Below are 25224 nucleotides of genomic sequence, written 5' to 3' on the forward strand. Positions count from 1 at the left end.
TCTCTCAGCCAGCTGGAAAGCTCTGTTGGTTCGGAATGGCAGGATTGTTGGCTCCTGCTTAGTCTGGGATTCCTGCCTTGGTTATTCCTCTGCAGAATGAGCTAGATGCTGGATGTGGACCCCTAGTCTAGGATCTGAGCCCTAACACCACTGCTGCTATCTTTTGAACTTTCTTCTTTCTCTGAACATAGTCCAGTAAGTATCTACCCAGGGCACCACTCCCTTCTGCAGTTCCCTTTCTTAGTCTTCCCTGGGACTGGAACTTGGGCTTTAACTGGAACTGGATAGTGATTGACAATATGGGTAGTCCACACCTTTCTTCCAATATCTATTCCAGTTTGGGTATTGGGGTTTCTCGCACATTTCTGGGAACTTTTCTTACCCCGGTTCACAGCCTTTTCCTGAGCACCGGAGTTCTCCCCATATGGCATGTTCCTGCCTCAAATTCCCAGTGTACAGAGATCTTGTCTGGATACACGGGCTGAATAAATGACTCACTATGTCTTTTTTCTGGATTTCCCTATAAGGATTCAGTCAGGTGCACTTTATAGATCCCTTTAGAGGAGTTTGTGAAGGATAGCTCACCACAAGGTTTCCTATCATTCTGCCATTTTGTCTCCACCCTCTTTCTAAATCCACCTTGTCGGTTTTTGTATATGTTTCATGTGTAGCTAAGAAATATGTATAGTCCTTTCTATTTTCTTTCAGTAATTGCCAGAGAATTATTATATATAAATTTTCTAAACTTCTGTTCCAGTTGAGTGTGATGGTATATGTCTCTATGTCTAGCTACTGTAGAGGCTGAGGCTAGTGGATCTCTTGAGCCTAGAATTTCTGAGCTACAGGGGGCTAAAGTAATGGGGGTATTCACACTAAGTCCAGCATTAATGTGGTGTGCCTCTAGGAGTCAGGAGTCACCACGTTGTCTAAGGAGGGACAAACTGACCCTGGCTCTGAAATGGGATAGTCCAAAGCTCCCACACTGTTCAGACCATGACCAGGCACTAGCCAATGTATTTACAGCTTTGACAATATAGGAAGATTTAGGCAATAGATAGATAGATAGATAGATAGATAGATAGATAGATAGACAGACAGACAGACAGATAGACAAAAATGAACAAATAAGTGATAAGTAGATGAATGAAAAAGTAAATTTATATTCTGTTCCTTGACTTTTTCCTCTTTGTTTTGATTGTTTCAGTTTGAAAGGGGTACATTGAGGTCTCTTACCATTATAGGTTTGTTGTCTATTCCTCTCTGTCACTCAAACCTTTTCTTTAACTACGTAGATGTTATGTCTTTCAGAATCGTATATTTCAATGTAACACCCTGTGACCCCACGGTTACACTAAATGTTGGCATTGTTTAATTCTGTATTTTTAAGCAAAATATAGTTTCCATGTTTATCTCTCTTAACCATATCTATTTTTATTCTTGCCTTATCATGATTTGTGAATAATAATTTGGTTCCAGACACTCATTTTAACTCTAAGGGAATCTTGTTTCTTTTTTTAATTCTTTGATTTTTTTCAAGATTCAATTATAACAGTAATAGCTGGTCAATAAATCTTTAGACTTGAAAAATTGTTGAGAATCCCAACATCATCAGTGGCATTTCCTTTACTTTCTTTTTTTTCCTTTTTGTTTGTTTTTACAAGCATTTATTATGTTTGCCTCCTACCACCACTCTCAATTAAATGATAAGAAAATAAAAATAAGACATAATCATAAGACATAATCATAATCCACCAAAACAAATTTCTACACTGACTATGTCCAAAAATGATGAAAAGAGAGGGATGTCAGGGAAAATTTTGAGGATATATTTTTAAAAATACAACAGGCAGCTAGATGGCACAGTAGATAAAGCACCAGGTCTGGAGTCAGGAAGACCTGAGTTCAAGTTCGGATTCAGACATTTACTAGTAGTGTGTCCCTGAACGAGTCACTTAACCTTGTTTGCCTCAGTTTCCTCATCTATAAAATGAGCTGGAGAAGGAAAGAGCTAACTGCTCCAGTATCCTTGCCAAGAAAATTCTAAATAGGTTCACAAAGTGACACAACTGAACAACAACAAAAAAGCAATGATAAATGCTCATTTTTTTTTTTAAAAAAAAGGCAATTTCCCTTTCTTTTCTGCTGATCTCAAGGTATTAGGATAACTCCCTGAGTTCCAGATAGGCAGTTGGGGGTCCAGTGAGTGCATGGCCACTTAGGCAATCCTATGTATGGTATTATACTGCCTCCCATTTCTATTTTCTTTCCTTTTTGATAAAGGAACTTTCGAGATTTCAAGAGGTCAGAAGAACTAGCAGAGGTCCAGTGGCTGAGGTTGTAAAAGAGCCAGCCCTGAGGAGTGACCTGCTTGAGTCATCCCAGTAGTGGGTTGACTCAGTAGGTGAGATGCCATGTTTTCTGTAAGGCAGCATCTTGTCCGTTGGCTCTGTTGCATCAGGAAGTGAATTCAGTGGGAATGATGTTTGTCGCAACTACCTTAAACTTGAGCCTCATCTCCACAGTAATTGAGATGACAGCAGGGAGAATGAGCCTTAGTTTGGGAGATGTTTCTGTACTTTGAATCTTGTTCTATCTTTTTAGTCAATATCCCTTTTTAAAAGGTAACTAATGCTAATTGGTTAATTGGTGTGTGTGTGTGTGTGTGTGTGTGCGCGCGCGTGCGCGCGCGCGCGTGGAGGGAGGGGTGGGCAGGGAGAATACCAGAATGGAAATGAGCTGAAAGCATTAGAAAGACACCTAACCCTCTTAGTCACCTTCTGTGGCCCTTACCTGACAATGTGAATGGGAGCTGAATTAAGGAATCTAAGTCTATATAAACTACAACAGAAAGGGACCAGATTGTGAAAAACTTTAACTGACAAAGAGAGTTTTCTTTGATCCTGGAGGCAGCAGAGAACCTCTACAACTCTTTGACCTATACTATAAGAAAATTAGTTTGGCAACTGAATGAAGACTGAATTAAAATGGGGAGAGACTTAAGACTTAGTAAAGTAGCCTTCTAAGTGTCCAGCACATATCTAGCAATTAATAAATATTTGTTGTATGAATTTTTTAAAACTGGACCCTATTTTGTTACCAGAGAAAGTCTATATATTGTGATAAAAGTATCACTATGATTTTGATTTTCCATGGATCAGCAAAGGAAGAGGGAGAAAGGACTGTTTTTGTCACAGGAACAAAGTACAGGACCCCCCATATGGAAAAATTATCTTGAAAAGCCTCCCCCTCACAATAAATTTTAATTTTGAATAAAAGTGCTCCAGAGCACCTCAGAAAAGCAGAGTCAGCACATCTTTGTTGTTTTTTCCCGGAGGGTTTTTATACATGGGCACAATCCCCATCCAGTTAGAACTGGCCAATGTAAAAATAATAATAATTAAAAGTGAACTCTGATTTGATCAATCCAAAAAGCCGCTCTCCACTTCCTCCTCCCACCCCCACTGTTAATAGCCTGTACATAGGCCCTGACCAGGCACTCCTCCCAGCAACTTGAAAATGTCTGGCACCTTTTTGAAACTGGAACTGGTAGCAGCCACTAGAACAAGGTTACAAAGGAAAAACAGGCAACCCAAACTAACAACAGCAATATCTTGAAACAAGAAGGGAGAAAGGGGAGAACGAGTTTGGAAGTTATTGGAGGAGGAGGAGGTGAGGAGAAGTAAACAAACTACACAAAACAGTAGAAAAGGTGGAAGGGAGGGAGCCATGGAAGAAGGTTCAGCAAATAGGAATGGATTGAGGAATCCAAAAGGCAGAAGAAAAAAGAGAGAAGAGGGAAGTGAGAAAAGCAGAAGTGGGGGAGGAGGAGGAAAGAGGAAGACAGAAGAAGAGAGGGAGAGAGAGGGAGGGAGGGATAGAAGAGGTGAGTGAGAAAAGCAGAAGTGGGGGAGGAGGGGAAAGAGGTAAGACAGAAGGAGAGAGGGAGAGAGAAGGAGGAGAGAGAGAGAGAAGGAGGAGAGAGAAGGAGGAGAGACAGAGAGACAGAGACAGACGGGGTGGGGTGGGGGGGTGGAGGGGTGGGATTGGAAGTAAGAAATGAAAGAATAAGCGAATCTGGGCTAAAGGACCGAGGGGAAGAAAGCAGTTTGGATTGAGAGATGAATAAAGTGGGAGATGGAAGTGGGAGGGAACTTAATGAAGGAAGTAAATAAAATAGTAAGAAAAATGGAAAGGAGACAGAAGAGTCCATGCCCCGGGAGAAAAGCAGCAGGAGGAGAACGTGCTGTGCAGCCAGGGAGGTGCTTGAAAGAGCTTTTTGACTCCTCCCCTGGAAAAGCTCGGCTCCCAGCCTTCCAGAAGCAGTCAGTCCAATTGACTCCTACTGGTTTTGAGACTGGTTCACCCACTGGACACGACTTACAAAAGCAGGCACAAAAGCAAGGGGTTTAACCTCGCGCCCGCCGGTGTTCCGCTATTGTGATCATTTCCGAAATTCCCGGGACTGTTCTCTACCTACCCACTCCCCATTTTGAATCTTCTGACCCAGAAAAAGAGAGTGGAACCCCTCCTCCCAAGATGCCTGCAGCCAAAGTGCTTCCCAAAGCAGAGGTGAGTCTGAGAGAGACAGAGAACAGTGATGTGTGGGGTGGTGGGGGTGATTCCTAGTGAAAGCATAAAGTACACGCGCTTACTTGGAGATTACTAACTTTTCTTTGGTCTCTGAACCCCAAATTCAAGAAATGAACCCCAAAGACACAAGGAAACACAAACTTCCCTATAGTCATTTTATTTCCCGGGGCCCCTCCACAGCACCCCATTGCCCAGTCTGCATGTACGGAGTTTCTTAGCCATAGATTAGCATTCAGTTTTTAAAAGAACCATTCATTAGTTGTAAATGTTGATGGATGGCTTATCCAGAAAGGAAGTGAGAGGGCATCCTCTGTCAGACCGAGAGCCTGGTCTGAGGCATTTGGTTTTGACATTTTAAAAAGTTGCTAGCTCAGTTTGAAGCGCTTTTTGTTATGCTGTTACTTTCTTAGTAAAGTCATCCTTTTAATGAAACTTGCCTCAAAATCTCTTTTAACCTTTTTATTCCTAATAAGAGGAACTGCATTCGCTTGGCCAAGAGAGATGGTTGGGGACTCACTATAAGTTAATAAGGTCCCAAGAGAAAATATGTGAGGAAGGTGACTGTACATTTAGATTTCTTTTTTTCCTTATTAATTTGGCTTTCAATGGTTCTTTAGGAGCCATTGAGCTGCTTTTCATGGCTAATTACTTGTCTTTTTTTTTAACCTATGGATGGAAAGGGGTCAAAATTGAATTTGAAAGTGACTTTTTTTCAATACGACTTTTAAAAAAAATGAATGGGGCTTTTCCAGAGTTGGCTGATATTCCCATAAGTGCTGCTATAGCAATCTAACTCTGGAAGTAGGTTACCACAGTTAATCTGAATTCTTCTAAGATTCTTGCAGTAGAAGGTACAGACTGTTAAAATGATCTTTTAAAAAGAAGCTGCTTTACCTTTGTGATCCTTTTATCCATAGTCAAAGATTAAAATCTTGCAGATGTGGATGAAGGATTTAATTTCTAGGAATAAATAGTATGTCCCTTAGGCATGCATTTCCAATTTAGGTTAGCATGGTTTGGTTTGGTTTTGAACTTAGTGACATTCCTGTCCTTGACACGGAAACCAACATTAGCATTAACATCTGAATTGGTGACATAGAATAACTATAAATTATGGTTTTCGCTCTTGTTCTTGGCTTTTAATGTTAATTTTTTTCTTTTTTGAAAACAGAATACAAAATTTAGATGAACTCATTTAAGATCTGAGGAATAGATAAAATGTTTCTTTGAGATGGTTTTATTTCATGTACACATTATTTTGTCTTCATAGAGTTTGCTAAAAACATATGTCTTAAAATTTCATGAACTGAATACTTTATTTCTGTAACATAATAAGCACATCTTAATGCAGTAGGAGACAAAAGTTCTGGGCTATGGTCTCAATTTTATTTTTATTTTTTGGCAACTCAGTATAGTGATTCTCAACCTTTTATAAGGTGTACCATCCTCTTTTTTAGTAACATTTGTCATCCCCCATTAAAGTGGGATGCATTTAGCATTAGTAGCATTCTTAGTTTAATTAAAATAAATTTTGTTTGGGAATCTTTGAAGAGATGAAAGATGCCTTCTGAGATGCCTGAAGATACTAGAGTTCCCTCATAATCAGGAATTGGATCCAACATCTTTGGTGACTGGGACCATCACCTTTTAATCCTCTAGTTAAAACTGGGATTTTGGAATCTACTGCAAAGATTAGGTTGGAATGGTTCGACCATTAGGTAATCAGTCTGCTTTTTGTATTAGTGGGAAATGTATAATTTCTATTACCTGTCCTGGCATCTGAATTTTTCTTGCATTTGATCTCATCAGTTCTGAAACCACTGTCATCTATCAGGCAAAGATTATTGTTTTCAGGGCTATTTCATCTGGTTTTGGAGTCTCTGAGATGTCCAAATAAAAAGTCATGCAGGATGAAGCCATAGTGTAATATGATGAGACTTCTATGCATTTATAAGCAATACGTTTTTCTATATTATTGACCATCACCACCCTGTACGTAATTTTTTTCAACATGATACAAGAGGGAAAACTCATAACCTAGAACCAAAAGAACTAGGTTCAAACCCTTAGGCCACCACTTTTATTTTACCTTAGGCAAGCCCCTTTACACTGCTGACCCTCAATCTCTTTATTAGTAGAAATAAAAATAAGGCTTCTATTACCTCTCTTAGATGCTTGCTGTGAACCTAAAATGAGGTCGTGTACATTTTTTTTAATTGGAGGATAAACTGAGCTTGTGATTTCATTGATTTATATGCTTCCTGTTGTGGAAACTCCCTCTACTGATAGAGTCCAGCAATCAGTCTGCAATTTATAGTCTGGGAGAATTATTTGGGGCCACTGAGAGGTTATGATTTGCCTATACTTACATAGCTGATACGTGTCAGAGGCAATATCCCTTGAACCCAAGTCTTCCTTACTCCAAGGCTAGACCTCTATGCCCTGAATCACACTGTAATGACTGGCACTTTGAAACTGTAATGCACTATGGAAATTTAAGCTATTATTTCCTTATTTTGAAAGGAGATGCATAGAGATTAAAACACTTATGACACCAAAGTTAATTCAGAAGGAGAAGTACAGGATAAGGCCAATAATAATCATTATGGCTAGTATTTACATAGTGCTTTAAGGTTTACAGAGTGTTTTACATACATTAACTTATACCTTTTTTTTCTTTTATTCTTATGAATTTAACAAGTATGAACAAAAGTGAACATTACAATGTGAATGGACTATAATAAAACTCTGAAAATCTCTTGCATGGTTTTAAGGCACACATTAAATGTAACATAATGGTAGCAAAACTGCCATATATATTTATATCTTCTGAACTTCCCAATGTTGTTTCTGTGCATTTTAATATTTCATTTATACTCTTTTCTCTTTTTTTGTCTTTTTCCATTTTTTCCTCATCACTATTGTTCCCTACCCCTGCTACTGTCCTCTTGAAAACAAAAGCATACCCTTATAATAGATAAAAGTAGTCAAGTGTAGCCTGGATGTGGCACGGGCCTGTACTCATGATCTGAGGGCTACTCATTCACCCAAACTTGAACCCCTCCTGACAGATCTGGACAGGGTACAACACACAACTAAAACTCACAATTCTCTCTAAGGGTACTAGGAGTGACCTTGATAGAGGGGGAAGGGGTAGATACAATTCTACTGCTTACCTCTACCAGTAGGGTACTGGTATGTTTCCCATTTATATGAAATCAGTGACCATAACACCATTAATTCTTAATCACTTTCAAAATAAGAAAAAAGCACTAAAAAGCACCCCATAACTTTCACTCAATAGAAGCCCAAATCCAGATTAATCCAAATTTGACACTCATTAGAAAGCAAATGCAAAAATCATTAAAAACACATTTCACCCATGAACCTGGATAATATTCTATCACCAGTGTACACAGTATTTGTGGGAGGGATTGGGAACAAAGTTATAGAGACCTATAAAGGAGGCATAGGCATGGGGAAATTCATGTGTCAGTGGCAACTTACAAATCTAGACTACAGTCTTTGATGTCCTTTATTCTTGGCTTAGGAACAATCTGCACCAGAGAATACCATGACCCTGCCAACTGGTCTCCTTCTAGTCCTCACTATTCTCCTTCTAGGAAAAGCCACCTCTCTTCTGCTCTTGAGCTCAGGAAGCAGTGATAAACCCTTTTCATTCACAACCCCCCTTAACTGGAGGCTGAGGGAAAAAAATGCTCTGCTCTTTCAGTGACATCAGGTGACATCAAGATCCTTCATCTTGTCATTACCCACAAAGGTGCCACTTCCGTCCTCATAAACTGAAATCCCCTCATATGATTACAATCTGTTGCCATTCTACCTTTCTCTCGCTCTTTCAACCCCAAACCTCATTCTTCATCCTCACAGTAATCTCTGATACATTAATCCCTCAGTTCTTTCAACCCCACTGTAGGGGTTATTCAAGTCATAATCTCTGCAGTGGCTACACTCTCCTTCCTTCCCCATTTTGACCTCTTAGTGAAGCAGTTCAGCTCTACACTGTCTTCTTCTCTTGAGTTGCTTTCTTTATTAACCTGTCAGTGATCTTGCCCTGCAAGCTTCAACCTTGGATTACTACTACTATCACTTGGTTTACTTTTCCTCACATAAAGCTGAATGTACCTGGGGGAAAAAAAGACCACAAAGCCATGCTGACTTGATCCACTACAAATTTATGTTAAATAATTTTATTTGCCCTTATCCTAACAGGGAAATTTATTTATGCTTCTCCAATCAATTCACTCTCCCACCCATCATTTTACATTTTCTAGACCTTTTCATCCTTCTTCAAGTCTCTCATTCCTCACTGTTTTCGCCCACTCTCAACTATGAATCTTGCCTTTCACTGAAAAAAAAACTGAGGCCATTCAACAAAAACTCCCTCTTCTCCCCTCTTCCTCATCTCTCGTCAACCAGATGCCACTATTTCCTCATTTACCCCTCTCATGTGGCAAGAGGGCCCTTCTCCTTGACAAAGCCAACTCCTCTAATGTACAAGTGATCCCATTCCTTTCTGTCTTCTCCAGTAGACTGTTCTCTCTATCATCCCCACTCTCGTAAATATCTCCAATCTCTCCATATCTACTGGCAGCTTCCCTATTGCTTATAAATATACCAGGTCTCCTCCATCCTCATAAGTAACCTCACTTGGTTTGTCCATCCCTGCTAGCTATTGTCTCATATATCTCCTATGGCTAAACATCCTGAGAAGGCCATCTATAAGAAGTACCTCCATTTCCTCTTCATTATCTTTTAGCCCTCTAAAATCTGGCTTCTAACCTCATCATTTCACAAAACTGCTCTGTCCAAAGCTACTAGTAATCTTCTGATTGTTAAATCCAATGGATTTTCTCAATTCTCATTCTTCTTGACCTCTCTGCAGCCTTTGGCACTGTTGATCACCTACTCCTCCTTGATACTCTCTTCTCTCTAGGTTTCAGGGACACCTCTTTCTCTCTTCTGGTTGTCCTCCTACCTATCATACTTCTCTTTCTCAGTCTCTTTTGCAAGATTCTCCTCCGGGTCATGCCCATTAACTGTAGGTGTTTCACGGGTCCTATCTGGGTCCTTCTTCTCTTTTCCCTTTGCTGTTTCAGTCAGTGATCCTCTTCAGTCAGTGATCTTATCTACCTACCCATCAGCCCTCATGGAGCTGATCCCAATCTCTGTGCTATTGATCCTCAGATCTATTTATCCAGTCTTAACCTCTCTCCTAACCACTAGACTCACATATCCAACAGCCTATTGTATAGCTCTAACTGGATGTCCTACTGACAATTTAAATTCAACATGACTAAAACTGAACTAATTATCTTTTTCCCTCAAAACCTTTCCCCCACTGAACTTTCTTATTACTGTTTTTAAATTTTATTTATTTTATTCTAAACTTAAGAAATGAAACAAGCATTTCTGTAATAGTATAATAGAAAAAAAGATAATTGTAACAAACTGCAAATCTATTACGTACAACTTGATATTCCTCTTAAATATATAATGAAGTTATCATGTAATTATTTTTCCTTTTTTCCTTCCCTCCTCCCACCCTGCCCTAGAGATGGCTACCATTAGACACAAATACATATATATATATAATATATTTATATATACACATACATACATATATATGTATATGTAAAACCATTCTATACATACTTCTATTTGTCAGTTCTTTCTCTGGTTACAGACAGTGCCTTACTTCAGATGTCCTCCATAGCTAATTTGGATGTTTGTAATGGTCAAAATTACTTAATTGTTCTTAAAACAACATTGTTACTGTATACAATGTTCTCTTGATTCTGCTCATTTCACTTCATTATTTCATGCAAGTCTTTCCATGTCTTTTTCTAAAATCATCAAGCTCATCATTTCTTATAGCATAGTAGTATTCAACTTGTTCAGTCATTCCCTAATTGATGGCCATTCCTGAAATAAAACATGGATAATGTTAATATGTGGTCTTCTATGTCAATATGCTCCTCTGGGGATACTTAGCATGGTTTAGTGGCCCCTACCTCTATCTGAGTTTCACACCACTGGCCTGATGCTATTTTGCCTTCATTTAAATTTGAATGCTATTTATTGATTATATTTTCATTGCATCATGATCAGTTAAGGAGACATTTAATATTATTTTTTTGCATTTGTTTATGAGGTTTTATGCTTTAGTACATGGCTATTTTTGTAAAGAGGCAACTAGGTGGCACAGTAGATACAGTACCAGGCATGGAGTCAGGAAGTTCAAATCCAGCCTTAGACACTTACTAGCTGTGTGATCCTGGGCAAGTCATTTAACCCTTTTTGCCTCAGTTCCTCATCTCTAAATGAGTTGGAGAAGGAAATGGCAAACCACTAGATATCTTTGCCAAGAAAACCCCAAACTGGATCACAAAAAGTCAGAAATTACTGAAAGCAACAATTTTTGTTAATTGCCATTTTCTGCTGAGAAATATGTACACTCCTTTTTTTATTCCTATTTAGGAATTACCAGAAATCTAGCATATCTAACTTTTTAAAAGTTCCTTAACTACTTTTTGAGGTTTTGTTGTTGTTAGATTTTGCTAGCCTTGAAAGAGGAAAATTGAGCTCCCTGTGATAATTGCCTGTCTTTCTGTAGTAATATTAGAATTTCTTTTAAATACTTAGATGTTTTTGGATTTTTATTTTCTAATCTATTCCTTTATGTTTCTCTTTTATGGGTCAATTCATACCATTCACTTTTACAGTAATGAACACTGTTTTTTTTTTCTTTCACCATTTCCTCTTATAATTTTTCCTGTCTTTGTTCTCCTTACCCCCTCTTTTAAAAGGAAGGTGAAGAAAGAAAAAGAATAGGTTAGACCAGAGGTGGGGAACCTGTAGCCTCAAGGCCACATGTGGCCTTCTAGGTCCTCAAGGGCAGCCCTTTGACTGAATCCAAACTTCACAAAATAAATCTTTTTTATGGGCTTCACTATTTATATAGCAAACTTGTGTTTATGAGAGATTGAGAGAGAGAGACCAAGAGACAGACAGAGAGAGAGAGAGAGAGGAGAGTTTTCATCTGTGATCCAGGAGGATTTATGAAGAATTTCTGTAGCAGACAGACCAGAAGGAGGTAAGGAGAAACTTCTTCCTTGACAGAATTATTTGAACTGTGGTGTTATAAAGATTTATACAGAGAGTTCTATGAAGAGTCTGTGAGGAACAGGCAAGTGCAGTGTATTTTGGAAAGATTATTTCCTGTGATTACTGAACAGAAGAAATAAGATTAAAAGCATTTATCTTGAGTAGGAATATTAGGAAGATTCTAAAAGATTTTAATCAATATCTGGAGTGAAAGAATTGAAAGGACTCAATTACTCAATTATTGAGGGTTTAAAGTTGTTTGGAAACTCTCAGTTGGGGGAGGGCTCACTCTGATGAATTAATAAGATAGAAATTTTATTGGTAGATAGTTTATTAATCTTAGGCCTCCTGGAGGGACCATTTTCTGCCTAAGGGCTGCCACCCATGGGAGGTGGCACTATCTTCTGCTGTGGCACTGCAGGAATATGGTGACATTTCTTGGTTTGCTCCCAGCCTACACACACTGATCAACCCTGATTACATTCTTAGTGACCTAAGGGAGGCTGGCTCCATTGTCTACTGCAGCCCTGATAAACTGACCGGGTTTTGGAGATCATTCTAGTCTCAGATCTCCTGGAGTGATTCCAAACATTTGGGCTAACTAGAAGACACATTAGCCCTTTCTCCTGTACTTTTGTTGCACTTTTGCAACAAGGCATTGTCTTCCTATGGAATAGCCTACTGTTGGCTCCATCCTCCCCTATGGCTGTGATAGTCTGGGGTGATTGAATTAAGGAACTTAGTAGTATTCTCCTTTTGCTTTTTTGGTCATTGTTTCCTCTGGTGCCTTTTTAAACTTTTCTGAGGTATTGCAGGGGGAGGGGCATGGACAAGTAGAAAGCTGGACTAACTAGGACCTTTCATCTATCTTACTATCTTCAGATCACTATCTCATCCAGAAACCTATTTCACATCTTGACAGCAAGTGGACAAGTCAAAGCCCTTAATTAAGTCCTCATTTTGTGCTAAGCACTAGAGATTTAAAAGGGGAGGGGCAAAAGGAGTCTCTGCCCTTAAGGAGCTCACATCCTATAGGAAGGATACAACAGGCAAGCAAATATGTACATATAAAATAGACATAGTGTAAAAGGAAGGTGGTGTTGTTTGTCCTCTGTTCTCAAAGAGGACCAATGACATCAGGAAAGTGATGTCATGACTTGTAAGTGAACTGAATTTAAGTGAAGCTGGGCTGTGCAAAGTCACCAGCCTCACTCTCTGCTCCAGAACAATCTGAGTCCAGTGGTAACATATAGATCAGGACAACTGGAGATGGCCCAGGATACAGTGGGAGACTTTGCCCCTTTTAAGCTAAGGTCTTTCCCAGTCTCAGTTTGTCTGAAACAACACCCTTTCAGTGATTAAAGGCTAGGCAAAAATTGAGGCAAAAGATGGGAGGTACTCTCAAAAGGAAGGTATTACATAGTGGTAGGGAGAAGATGAAACTGGCATCTAGATGGCACAGCGGTTAGAGCCTTGGACTCAAAGTAAGAACACTTGAGTCCAAATCTACCTCATGAACTTACCTTGTGCAAGTCACTTAAATTTTTCTGCCTCAGTTTCCTCATATGTAAAATGGGTATAAGAACAGTACCTACTTTCCAGAGTTGTTGTGAGAATGAAATGAGAAAACATTTGTAGAGTACTCTATAAATCTAAAAACACCATATGAATGCTATGTTTCTACTGCTACTATAATTACTTTATCATTGCAGAAGGTAAGATTTTACCTGAGACTTGAAGGAAGCCAAGAAGCATAGATGAAAATACAGAGCATTCCAGGAATGGGGGACAACAACTCAAAAGGCACAGGGTTAAGAGAAAGAGTGTTCTTGTAAACAAAGAACAGCAAGGATGCCAGTATAATGAGAAGAATAAAGTAAAGACTAGAGATGTAGGAAGGGGACAGAACTTTAAAAGCCAAAAAGGATTTCTATTTGATCCTCAAGGTACTAGGGAGCTACCGAAGTTTAATGAGAGTGTGTGTGTTGGAAGGAGGGTGACGTGCTTTAGGAAGATCACACTGAGTGTAGAATGAACTGGAGTGGGGAAGAGACTTCAGGCAGTGAGACCAACCAGAAGGCTGCTATTATAGTCTAGGTAGGAAGTGATAAAGGTCTGTACCAGAATGTCAGAGGACAGAAAGTGGAGGGTGGGGAAGGGAGGGAATAAGATAATGCATCAACGGGACTTAGCAACGGATTGGATTTGTGGAGTAAAAGAGAGTGAGGAATCAAAGATGACATTGAAGTTGTGAGCCTTGGTGACTGGGAAGATGGTGGCACTTTTGGCAGTAATAGGGAAATTTTGAAATAGAAGGTTTTTTAGAGAAAGATAATAAGTTCAGTTTTGGGCATGTTGAATTTCAAATGTCTACAGGGCACCCAATTTTAGATGTGCAATAGGTAGTTGGAGATGCAAGACAAGATATCAGGCGAGAAGGGATTCTGTGTGTGTGTACATGTGTGTCTGAAAATCATCTGCAAAGAGAGGATAATTGAATCCAAGGAAGCTGATATGAACCCACCAAGCAAGACAGTATAAAGAGAAGAGAAGAGGGCCCAGGGAAGACCTTGAAACCTATGGTTAGCAATCATGACTTGGATGAATATTAAGCAAGTGGTAAGGAATATGAGAATATGAGGGTGTCATTCTTTATCTGAAGTTAAACAGCTCATCCTGACTGTTAGGATATCAACAACTGCTCCCAAGTAATATTTCCTGGAAAGCTAGAATAAGGAGTGGTAAGAGGGGTAGGAGGAGAATTGGAAGAGAGCTGTATTGCAAAAAAAGGTAGAGAAAAGAAAATATGAAGGAGAAGAGAGTGATCAACATTGTCAAAGGCTACAGAGATGACAAAAAGGAGGTTTGAGCAAAAATCATTAGGTTTGGCAATTAAGAGGTCATTGGTAACTGGAGTAAGAAGTTTCAATAATGAAGTTGGAAGCTAGACGGCAAAGACTTTAGAAGAGAGTAAGAAAAGCAGAGTTATTAATTATAGGTGACTTCCTCGAAGAGTTTAGCCACAAAATAAAGGAAAGCTATAGGATTATAGCTAAATGAAATGGATGAATCAAATGAGTGATTTTTTAAGGATGAGGGAGATATTGGCATGTTTGTGGACATCAGAGAAGCCACCAGTACATGGGGAGACAGAGATTTTTTTAAGAAAGTGAGGAGTGATCTTGTGGAGGAGATGGGATGGAATGGGGTCACATGTGGAGGTATGGGAGTTAGCTTTCTCAAAAAAGGGGCCAGTTCTTCATTTGAAACAGGAGTGAAGGAAGAGATGATGGATGGAAACATCTAAATGATATGAAGTCAGGAGTTAGGAAGAGCATTTCTCTTGAAGCAAATGGCCTCAATTTTTTTTTTTGATGAAGTATGAGGCAGTGTTCTCAGCTGATAAGAGGGGAGGGAGGCGGTATCATAGGAGTTTTGAGGAAGGAGGAAAAGGTTTAAAAAAGCTGCTGTGATGAATGGGATAGTGAATCAGTTGGGGAGGTATGAGATCACCCTTCTGAAATGAAGTTCCAGTTGAGATTATGTAACATAAATTTCTAGTGAATCCAATCAGCACAATTTCGAATTTTTCTCCATGTCTTTCAACACCTTATGAAGTGGTTACTGGAGGTTTTGTCACTTCTCTTTTGCAAATGAGAAAAATAAAGCTCAGATAAGTTAAATAACTTGCCTATCATTACAGATAAATTGATTATCTAATAGCATAGAGACCAACCAATTCATCAATTTTTCATTTTTCAATTAGAGTGAATTCTAAACTTAGCTTTGAAGACACCATTCCATTACTCAAGTCATGAAATTTCTTAATAATAGCCAAAGTAGAGTAAGTCATTTTAATATTCTTTAGTTACAATAATGTTACAAGGAGCAGCCTATTTCTGTAGAAGAACTCCTATCACTCTTTCAGGATCAAGATTTATAGAAAGGGTCTGCACATTTAGAACTTGAATCAGAGAATCCTTAGGGATCATCTAGCCCAACCACTGACTAGATGTGTAACCTTAGGCAAGCCTCAGTTTTCTCATCTGTAAAATAGAGATATATATATTATGTAATGGTGTGCCTCTTTGTAGCTCTGTCATTATACAAATGTAAGCTTTTATCATTATTAAATATAATTGATATAAATATTCAAATCCTACTTATATTCTTTCTAGTTCCTGCTTAGGAACAGGAAACTTGATGAAATAGAATACATATGGGGCCTTGAAGAAGAGAACAAGAAAATGCTATGTGCTCATTTTCACTGAATTATAATTATCATGTCAGAGACCAAAGTTTAGCTCATTAAAATGCTATTTCAAAGATCAAAGTTTTGAAGGAATTTGACATTTATGCATGTTATTCTTTTTTGAGAAAGCAGGGAGCAATCTTGCTAATCATGTTAATAATAGCAATTACGTCTTCCAAGAAAACCAGAAAGCATGGGAAATAACCATTTTTAAAAGTTATATACCATTTATTTCTTTTCAAAATTATGTGAATTAAATGAAACAAAAAATTGTTTATTCTAGCTTTCCAGGAAATATTACTTGGGAGCAGTTGTTGATATCCTAACAGTCAGGATGAGCTGTTTAACTTCAGATAAAGAATGACACCCTCATATTCTCAAATACTTGTCATTTTCTAACCTATAACACCATATGTCATCCAAAGAATATTTTCCCATCATTTCATAAGCCTTTTACTTTTTCTAAGGAGCTGGCAAAATTTTAAATGGAAATATTTGTCTTTCCCCCCTTTTTGGTTTGTTTATTGTTTTAAGTTGCCCCATGTAGAGAAAATGAATCATTAATACATAATGGAAGATGGACATCTGGAATTGATTCTGGGTAATACTATTTTCCTCTGCGTGGCTTTTCCTTTCTCAGGATTTTAAGTTCAATTTTTGTTTTCTGAATGTGATAGACTTCAACAAACATGAACATATCTACGTATAAAGTGAGTATATATTTGTATGTATGTATATATATATATGTATATATAGTATATGAGTATATATATGTGTATATGTATAAAGGAGAACAGTGAGAAAAGATTGTATGTCAAACTACAAATCTTTATTATATACAGCTTAATTTTTAAAGTATAAAATAAGTTCAGCATCCCTGTTCCAAAGCTATGTTTTCTGTCTCCCTCTAAACTTTCTTTTATTCCTTTCTCATTGATATTCTTTTCTTTCTTTTCTGTTTTTTGGTGATTCTGTAACAATAATGCTACTAGCAGCTGCTGTAGAGGTGTGAGACCAACAACACCAGCACAAAGGAGGGCTGCTAGCACAGGTTCTTTGATCTGCTTTTCCAAGGAAAGCAACTGTAAGGGGTTTACAATCTCACTTTGATCAAACACACATCTATAATTCACTTAGTTCAGGGGGGAAAGCCAGCACCCTGAACTTCAGAGCAAATAAAACAGAAATTACAAACAGAAAAAATATAAACCGAGCAAATAACACAAATCAACAGACAGGCTTCTAGCTGTCTGACCAAAGCTATACATACATGGTTACCAGAGAAAGAAGCACCAACATCTGGGTTTTCAAAGCCGGGGGTTCCTTAACGACTATCCAGAGTCTCTACACCAACACTCTTCCAATGAGTGAGCCCCAAACAAAATGCTAACCTCAGAGTATATATACACTTCTTCAGGGTTAGAGTGCTTCACACCTCTTGAGGGTTTCACACCTCTCCTGACCTAACTAGCAAAAGAGTGTGGGCCTTGTACAAACAAAGGCAAGACTCAATCAAAGGCACTTGATTGCCTTAGTGCTGAGAAGCACTCCAAAACAAAAGATAACAAAAAGTGTCACTTTGCTTGCCATTACAGATACTTTCATTTTTCACCCCTTTCTTAATTCTCTACCCCTGTCTCCTACCCATCCTCTCCCCCCAAAAACTGCCCTTGTAACAAATAAATTTGGTCAAGCAAAACATATTGGTCTGAAAATGTATGTTTCATTCTACACCTTCGATCTATGACATTTCTGTCAAAAGGTGGGAAGCATGCTTCATCATCAATCCTCTGGAGTGGTATTGTAGCATTAATCAGCATTGCATTCATCTGAGCTCTTAAGTCTTTCAAACTTGTTGCTTTGCTTAGAACCACATACTTGACAAGTTTAACCACATTGACTTTTCAATTAAAGGCTTCAGACCAGCATCCCCCAGCCAATTAAATAGCTAGCATTTATATATTGCTCTGAGGTTTGCAAAGTGCTTTACATATATCATCTTGATGAATCATCACAGGGCAATGTTATTAATTTCTCTGTTTTACAGATGAGAAAACTGAGGCTGGAAGAATTTAAGTGACTTGCCCAGGGTCGCAGAACTAGTAATAGTTTGAGACAGGATACAAACCTCAGTCTTCCTGACTCCAAATCTAATTCTTCATCTGTAACTACATCATCTTCCTGCCCACTCTAAGTGGTTTTCTTTGTCATAACTTCCATTCTCTTGATGCTTTGTATTTCCAAGTAAAATGGGCTTTGGCCATACTTTCATGCCCCCGTCAGTTTCCTGTAGGCTCTTGCTGTTGAATCAGTGTGACCATTTAAGGTTTCTTCCTTTATTTGAGTGTGCCCTCCACAAGAAACTGTCCAAGTGGTACTTGAACCTACATTTTCCTGAGTGTCACCACTTTTTCCATAACCAAACCAGTCATCAAGGTTTTCAATTTTTCTTAGCAACTGCTTACAATGAAGCTGTTTATGGACCTCTGTAATACTGAACAAACGTGTTGGTGAGGCCTTGTGTTCTTAAAGACCTTAGCCCACATGTCTGACCTGGTATACTTCTGCAATTAAACCACATCTCCTACTACAAGTCTCCTAGACCTGAGTCACAAATTCAGCAGAGCTTCTCCTCTGTGCTACATGGTTGTGGTTAAGACAAATGAAAAACCCAAGAAAGAGTTTCTGGGTAATTAATAATAATTAATAATAATATTAATTAGGCTAGCTGATTATAAATTGATAGTCAGTGATTTCTCTTGGTAGCCAAAGGTACCTAATGGAGACACTAAATGCCTTAAATATTTTTTGAAAAGGAAAGTCCCCTGACAGGAAAAATCAGTCCTGATTTGTGAATAATTAAAGAGGGGGTAGACTTTTAAATGAGGAGGTAGGCTGAAAGCCTTCAGCTCTTCCTGCTGAGAACATGGCTTGATCATGAGACTCATCCACCCCCAGTATTTATTATTCTTATGGAACACATACACAGATAAATACAGACATGTTTATATGTATATATGCATGTATACAAAAATATTCAATTCGATAAACATTTATTAGGCATCTACTATATGCTAGGCACTGTGCTGGGGATACAAAAAGGGAAGAAAGATAAGACCTGCCTTCAAGGAGCTTACAATCATGGACATGTGTGTGTGTGTGTATTTGTGCATGTGTGTTATATACATAAATACAAATGCACATGCACACACACACACACACACACACACACACACACCATGAGGGGGATTTGGGAAAAGAGTAAACCTTTGACTGGAAACTTCTGTCCAAGTTCTTTGTTCTCAGATGCCTAGAGAGACCTCGATCTTTCCTTTCTTTATGATACCTCTGGAAATAGCAAAGTTGTTACTCTCCTCAGGAAGTTCCTTCTTCTATTGTATCAAAAACTGAAATAAAAAATCTAGTAAGGAAGAATGACCCAGCCAATATTCTGGGTGCATGATCCGATTAAGAGTTGGACAAAAGGAAGGAGGCAGACTGGACTCTAGAGAAGCAGATTAGAGATGGGAAGTGGCCTGTGGGTGGGTATTTGAGAACTAGGCTCTACTGTTGCCACAGCAGCCTTTACCTCAGACATAATCTGAAACCAGTACTGAACTTCCTCTAACAGAGGATAGTAGACAGTAGACAAACTGAGAACTGGGAAGGACCTTAGCTTAGAAAGGCCAAGGTCTCCCACCACATCCAGCTGTCCTGACCTATGTCTTGCTACTGATCTCTGATGACTTTGCACAGCTCTGCCTCACTTAAATCCAATTCACTTGCAAGTCAAGATATCACCCTCCTGATGTCATTGGTCCTCTTTGAGAATGAAGGACAAGTAATAACATCATCCTGATGGTAAGGTCCCTTTCACTCTCTTTTTTATTAAATAATCTGCTTCTAAACTCTATGTGCACATTCCATTTTAATTAGAACAACTACCAGATTCAATGAAGATTTATTGTCAGTCATAACTGTTTTTGATCTGTGTGCTTCAGTAGAGTATAGGGAAAGCCAGGGGAAAAGATGCTGTGATGGCTAGGTATATGGATGAAATGAAAAGGACAAAGGTTTAGACCCTAAACCTCTCCCCTGGGCATAATCCAGTTAAAACAGTGGCCCTGGGGGAAAAACCCTTGGAAAACAAAAGACTGCTTCAGGCAAGTTCACTTCCTATCCAGGCCCTCTATACACTACTCTGTATTGCTTCCACCTTACTTAAGTATTCAGAGAACTTCAGAAATGGAAAAGGATCTTAGAGATCTAGAAACAGGAAGGGTAATTTCCAAGGTCACATAAATGCCAAAGTCTTAAGTAAAATCACTTAAATTTCAGTTTAAGCACTTAAAAATTGGCCGTAATGAATCATAAATATAACTATAAAGCAAAAAATGTATTTAATCTGAAAAAATTACCTTCAAATTTGTTTTTAAAATATGAGGAAGAAGCCCACTAGTAAGGTATGTGTGAGGTAGTGAGAGAATAAAGTGTGAAGGCTTCACAAGGAATATGTGGATATATATACATATATATATATACATACATATGTATGTATGTATGTATGTATGTATTTATATCTAAAATGTTTGAGAATCAATATTTAAAGAAAAGGGAAATGGGATAAATTTGAATCTGTGGGAATCTAATTATTTAGCCTTTAGGAATGTCTTTCTCCCCCTCCTTCTTTAGATTTATAGATGTCACCTCAGCTGTGAATGGAATACAGGATTGTGAAAGCTTCCCTATGAATAACTGAGGCAAGGCAATATTCAAATAGAGATAGTACAAATTTAGTTAGGATGTGAACCTCACCAGGCCCAAGTTTTGTTTTCCTGTAAATCATACGATTTCGGGGAAACCAGATGATATCCCACTCCCCACCCCCACCCCAGCCTACTTACAAACTGCCATCTTAGCATTAAAGTTTCCCTATAAGGTAATTCTGTAGTTTCTGTGCTTGTATTGGGTAAAAACTTATTCCTGGTTAGATTGTGAGGCCACTCGTCTCCACAAATGGGGATGGGTGTCCAGCCTCTGGGGTGGGATTTCTTAGGATTGTTTGTACAAGGGTATATATCTCCCTGTTTGTCTTCTCTTCCTCACCTGTCTTCACTGCTATCTCTGCCCTGGTAGTGAGAGATGCCCAATTCTCATGAGACTTGATCAAATAAAGCTTCCGGTTTTTTTCTGCCTTGAAAAACCAAGACACATCTGGTTTTTTTTGACTTGAGTCAGTGGTCTTTTGACCCACACAGGTATCATCTATACAGATGAGAGAGCAAGCCCAGAGAGATGCCTTGCAATATAACAAACATTAAGTCCTTACTATATTCACAACACTCTACTAGGAGCTGGATGACATACAAAGGTTATTTAAGACATGAGTCCTGGCTTTAATAAACTTATGATTGTTACGACATGATTATTAATTCCATCTTATCTATTCCTTCACACTGTTTCAGAGTGCCACAACAGGCCTACTGAAATTCTACTGTTCTCTGAACTTACAGGAAAAGCTATTCAGTTGAGAAGCATTGAAGCTTTTGGCATTCAGAAATCCTGTGGCCATACATTCTGACTGATAATGAGCATATAAACACCAGAAAGATCAGAATTTGTCGATAAATTTCGAAGTGACCTAGAACAAAGCCTCCACTATTTATCTCAGAGTGACCTCAGCATAGTTTTAGAAATCCTAGTAGGGTTCTATAGACAGTTAAAACCTGTTGGGTTTTTCCTCTCCTTCTAAGGCCCTCAGCCTGAATCAAAATATGAGACTCCTACTTCCTTCAAAGGGAGTTAATCAGTAATGTCATTATATTATTGGCAATCAGTGAAATGCCCTATATCTCTCTATAGTAATGGAGATCTCACTGGTTGAAATCTCCAAGTCTGGCATATTTCAAAAAAGCAGGACCCCAGCAAGAATAGAGGAGTCATCTTTCTGACTATGACTCAAATTCAAGGCCTCAGTTTGTACAGGCAAGAGCTCAGTTAGAGTTAGTGGTTAACTTTATTCATCACAGTACACAGTGGGCTATTTAAGAGTAGCTTCCTTTTGTTTTAATTCAATTTTAAATGCATAAATGAAATTAATTTAAAATTTTTAAATGAGTCCATTTAAAAATATTTCCCTTTTGATGGATATACTATGGTCAATAATACTATATTTGTTGTTCCTCACACCAATTCTATGAAAAAAATGCATTATTATACCCATTCAATAGAGGGAACAAAAGAGAACTAGGATGGGAAGTGCCTTACTCAGGGTCATAAAACAAATCTATTATAGAAACAGAATTGTAATAAGTCTCTGTACTTGTTCATAGCCTATCTTACAAGTGGGCTTCTTTCTCATATTTTAAAAACAAATTTTAGGGTAATTTTTTCAGATTAAATATATTTTTTGCTTTGTGGTTATATTTATGATTCACTATGGCCAATTTTTAAGTGCTTAAACTGAAATTTAAGTGATTTACTTAAGACTTTGGCATCTATGTGACCTTGGAAAATACCCTTCCTGTTTCTAGGCATGATATGTAAATTGAGTAGTTTAACTAAATAATCTTCTAACTCTAAATGCTGTGATTTTGTACTTTAAAGCAAATTTGCCCTTTTTGCCCCTTTAATCTTAAATGGTAATTTATAAATTTCGTTTTAATTTTTTTTTCTCCACACATTTTAGGACTAATTCTTACCAACATCACTAGCTATCAAGAAAGCAGACAGTATGAAAGAGTTGAGTCTCTGGATGCCTTTTTCTCATTATGTAATCTAGTCAGATAGAAACACAAGAAATGACATATTAAGTCCAATGCACAGCCCATCCATCCATCCATCCATCTACAATGTTCCATCTTCAGGAATGGCATTAGACAAAATGCTATATTAGATGGAAAGAACCCCCGGAGCACGTTACAGAGTTTTTCATCTTTGTACCTCAGCATCTACAGCATAGTAGATGCTTAATAAATGCTCATTGAATTTTCCTGTATAGTAGGTGACATGATTTCCCCTATTATGTCACCTTAAAAGGTTAGGTATCTATGGCAATGATGCATTGTTCTATTAATTCTTTGAAGTGGAGCACCAAGAGGACAGTGTACATGGATTTGGTTCCCATCCTAACAATTTCTTTGATATGAGAAAATCTTTAATTTCTTTCTTTATGAAATGGAGATGATAATTCTTGCCAGCTACCTTGGGGGTATTCTGAGGATTAATTAGGTAGCATTTGTGAGCTTTGAGATCTCCAGATGAAAGGCTGTATTTAAGTATGCATGCCATTATATGATTAAATGGGCTTGGCACTCATACAGCCAATTTCCTAATCCTGAGCAACTCTAGATGGCAATGCTAAATGATGCTTAATGGCATCCGTAAATTACTTATAAGCTTGATGTGTGCACATAAAACAATTTCATTGATATCTTTTGTTTATACGATGCCTTTGTTCCAAATATGTTACTCTCTACTACCCACACCCAGAAAGCTACCCCATTATAACCAAGAGGGGGGAAAATTGCAGTTTGACAAAACCAGCCCATCAATCAAATCAAATCTAACTTTATAAAGTGTGCTCTACCTCCGTATTCCCCCACCTCTGCAAAGGACAGAAGCATGTTCTCATTTTCCTCTTCAGGGATCAAGAACAGTTATTATAAACAGATGTAGTTTAATTTTGATGTTTATTATTGCTCTTTCCATCTACATTGCTGTAGTCATATGGTATAATGTTTTCTTTGTTCTACTTGCTTTGCTCTGGGTCATTTCATATTTTTATTTTTAAATCTCCCTGTACGCTTCTTATTAACCATTTCTTTTTCTCTGAGGGGGGAAGGCAATTGGAGTTAAGTGACTTGCCCAAGGTCATACAGCTAGTGAGCGTGTCAAATGTCTGAGGCTGGATTTGAACTCAGGTCCTCCTGACTACAGGGCTGGTGCTCTACTCCCTGTGCCACCTACTTGCCCCATTAACCATTTTTAACATTACAATAATATTCCATTAAATTCATGAAGTATAATTGGCTTAGTCATTCCCCAAGTCAATAAGTACTTACTTTGTTTCCAGGTTTTTGCTACCACAAAAAATAATGCTATAAAATTTTAATGTATATAGGCCCTTTATTTTTGTCATTCACTACCTATATTCTTAGCAGTGGAATCTCTGGATCAAAGGGCAAAAAATTTTTAATAATTGAGTAATTTCAAATTTCTTTCCAGAATGGTTGGATTGAATGCATCCAGTAGTATACTAGTGTGCCTGTCTTCCTAAAAGTTCTATATTCTCATTGTTTGTCATATTTGTTTATTTTGGAGATTTGAGGTGAAACCTCAGAAGAATTGTTTTGATTTCTATTTCCCTTATTATAATTTGTAGCAATCTTCCTTATAGTTGTTAGCATTTTTAATTTTTTTATGAGAATTGTTTGCTAATTTACTTTGGCTGCTAATTATTACTTGGTCGCTTATTGACCATTGTGGAAAGGCTTTTGGTATTATACATTTGTGTTCATTTCCAATATGTATATGGATAGTAGATATATATCAGAGATAAAGGACGAAATTTTTTTCAGTCTTCCTACTTCACTTCTCAATCTAGATGTATTCCCTCCATTAGTGGAAAAGCATTTCAATTTCATGTAACTGAAACCATCTTTTATCCATTTATAGATTCCTTGTTTATTTAACAATTCCTTGTTCACTTAACAATTCTCCTCCTAAGTAAATTCTTAGCCAAACAAAAGTTAGAAGTAACCAAAAGCTGTTCTATATAGAGAGAGTCAAAGCATATGAACAGTTCTCAAAACATTGCAAGATATCAACCGTCATATAAAAGGATGCTCCAAATTACTGGTAATAAGAAAAATCCACATGGAAACAGCCCTGAGGTTTTACTTCACATCATAAGTTGACGAAGATGAGAATTATAGAAAGGTACATTAATGCATTTTTGGTAGAGCTGTAAACTAGTCCAACTATTCTGGAAAGCAATTTGGAATATGAAATGAGAGTGACAAAAATATCTATACCCCTCAACTCAGTGGTTTTGCTGCTAAGCATATTAATAAATCAACAAATATTTATTAAGTGTATATGCCAGATACAGGCACTGAGGATACAAATTCAATGAATGAAATAATTCTTTCCCTCAAGGAATTTATATCTTATTGTGGGAGACAAGAAAACAATATGTGTATGTGTATAAATATTTTCTTTATGTTTTATTCTGTGTACATATATACTCACAG

At 37.8% G+C, this 25224-nt stretch overlaps 1 protein-coding gene across 1 annotated transcript in view; it reads left to right on the forward strand.

Moving 5' to 3' along the window:
• The first annotated feature begins 4023 nt into the window (after nucleotides 1-4023).
• The window catches only part of S1PR3 (sphingosine-1-phosphate receptor 3), a 30765-nt gene continuing 9564 nt past the window's right edge, over nucleotides 4024-25224 (forward strand). Inside the window, exon 1 of the mRNA XM_036740908.1 lies at nucleotides 4024-4569. The gene's annotated coding sequence lies outside the window, so the exon portion shown is untranslated. The remainder of the gene's footprint in view (nucleotides 4570-25224) is intronic.

Source organism: Trichosurus vulpecula, chromosome 1 (assembly GCF_011100635.1).
Source record: "Trichosurus vulpecula isolate mTriVul1 chromosome 1, mTriVul1.pri, whole genome shotgun sequence".
Lineage (NCBI taxonomy): Eukaryota > Metazoa > Chordata > Mammalia > Diprotodontia > Phalangeridae > Trichosurus > Trichosurus vulpecula.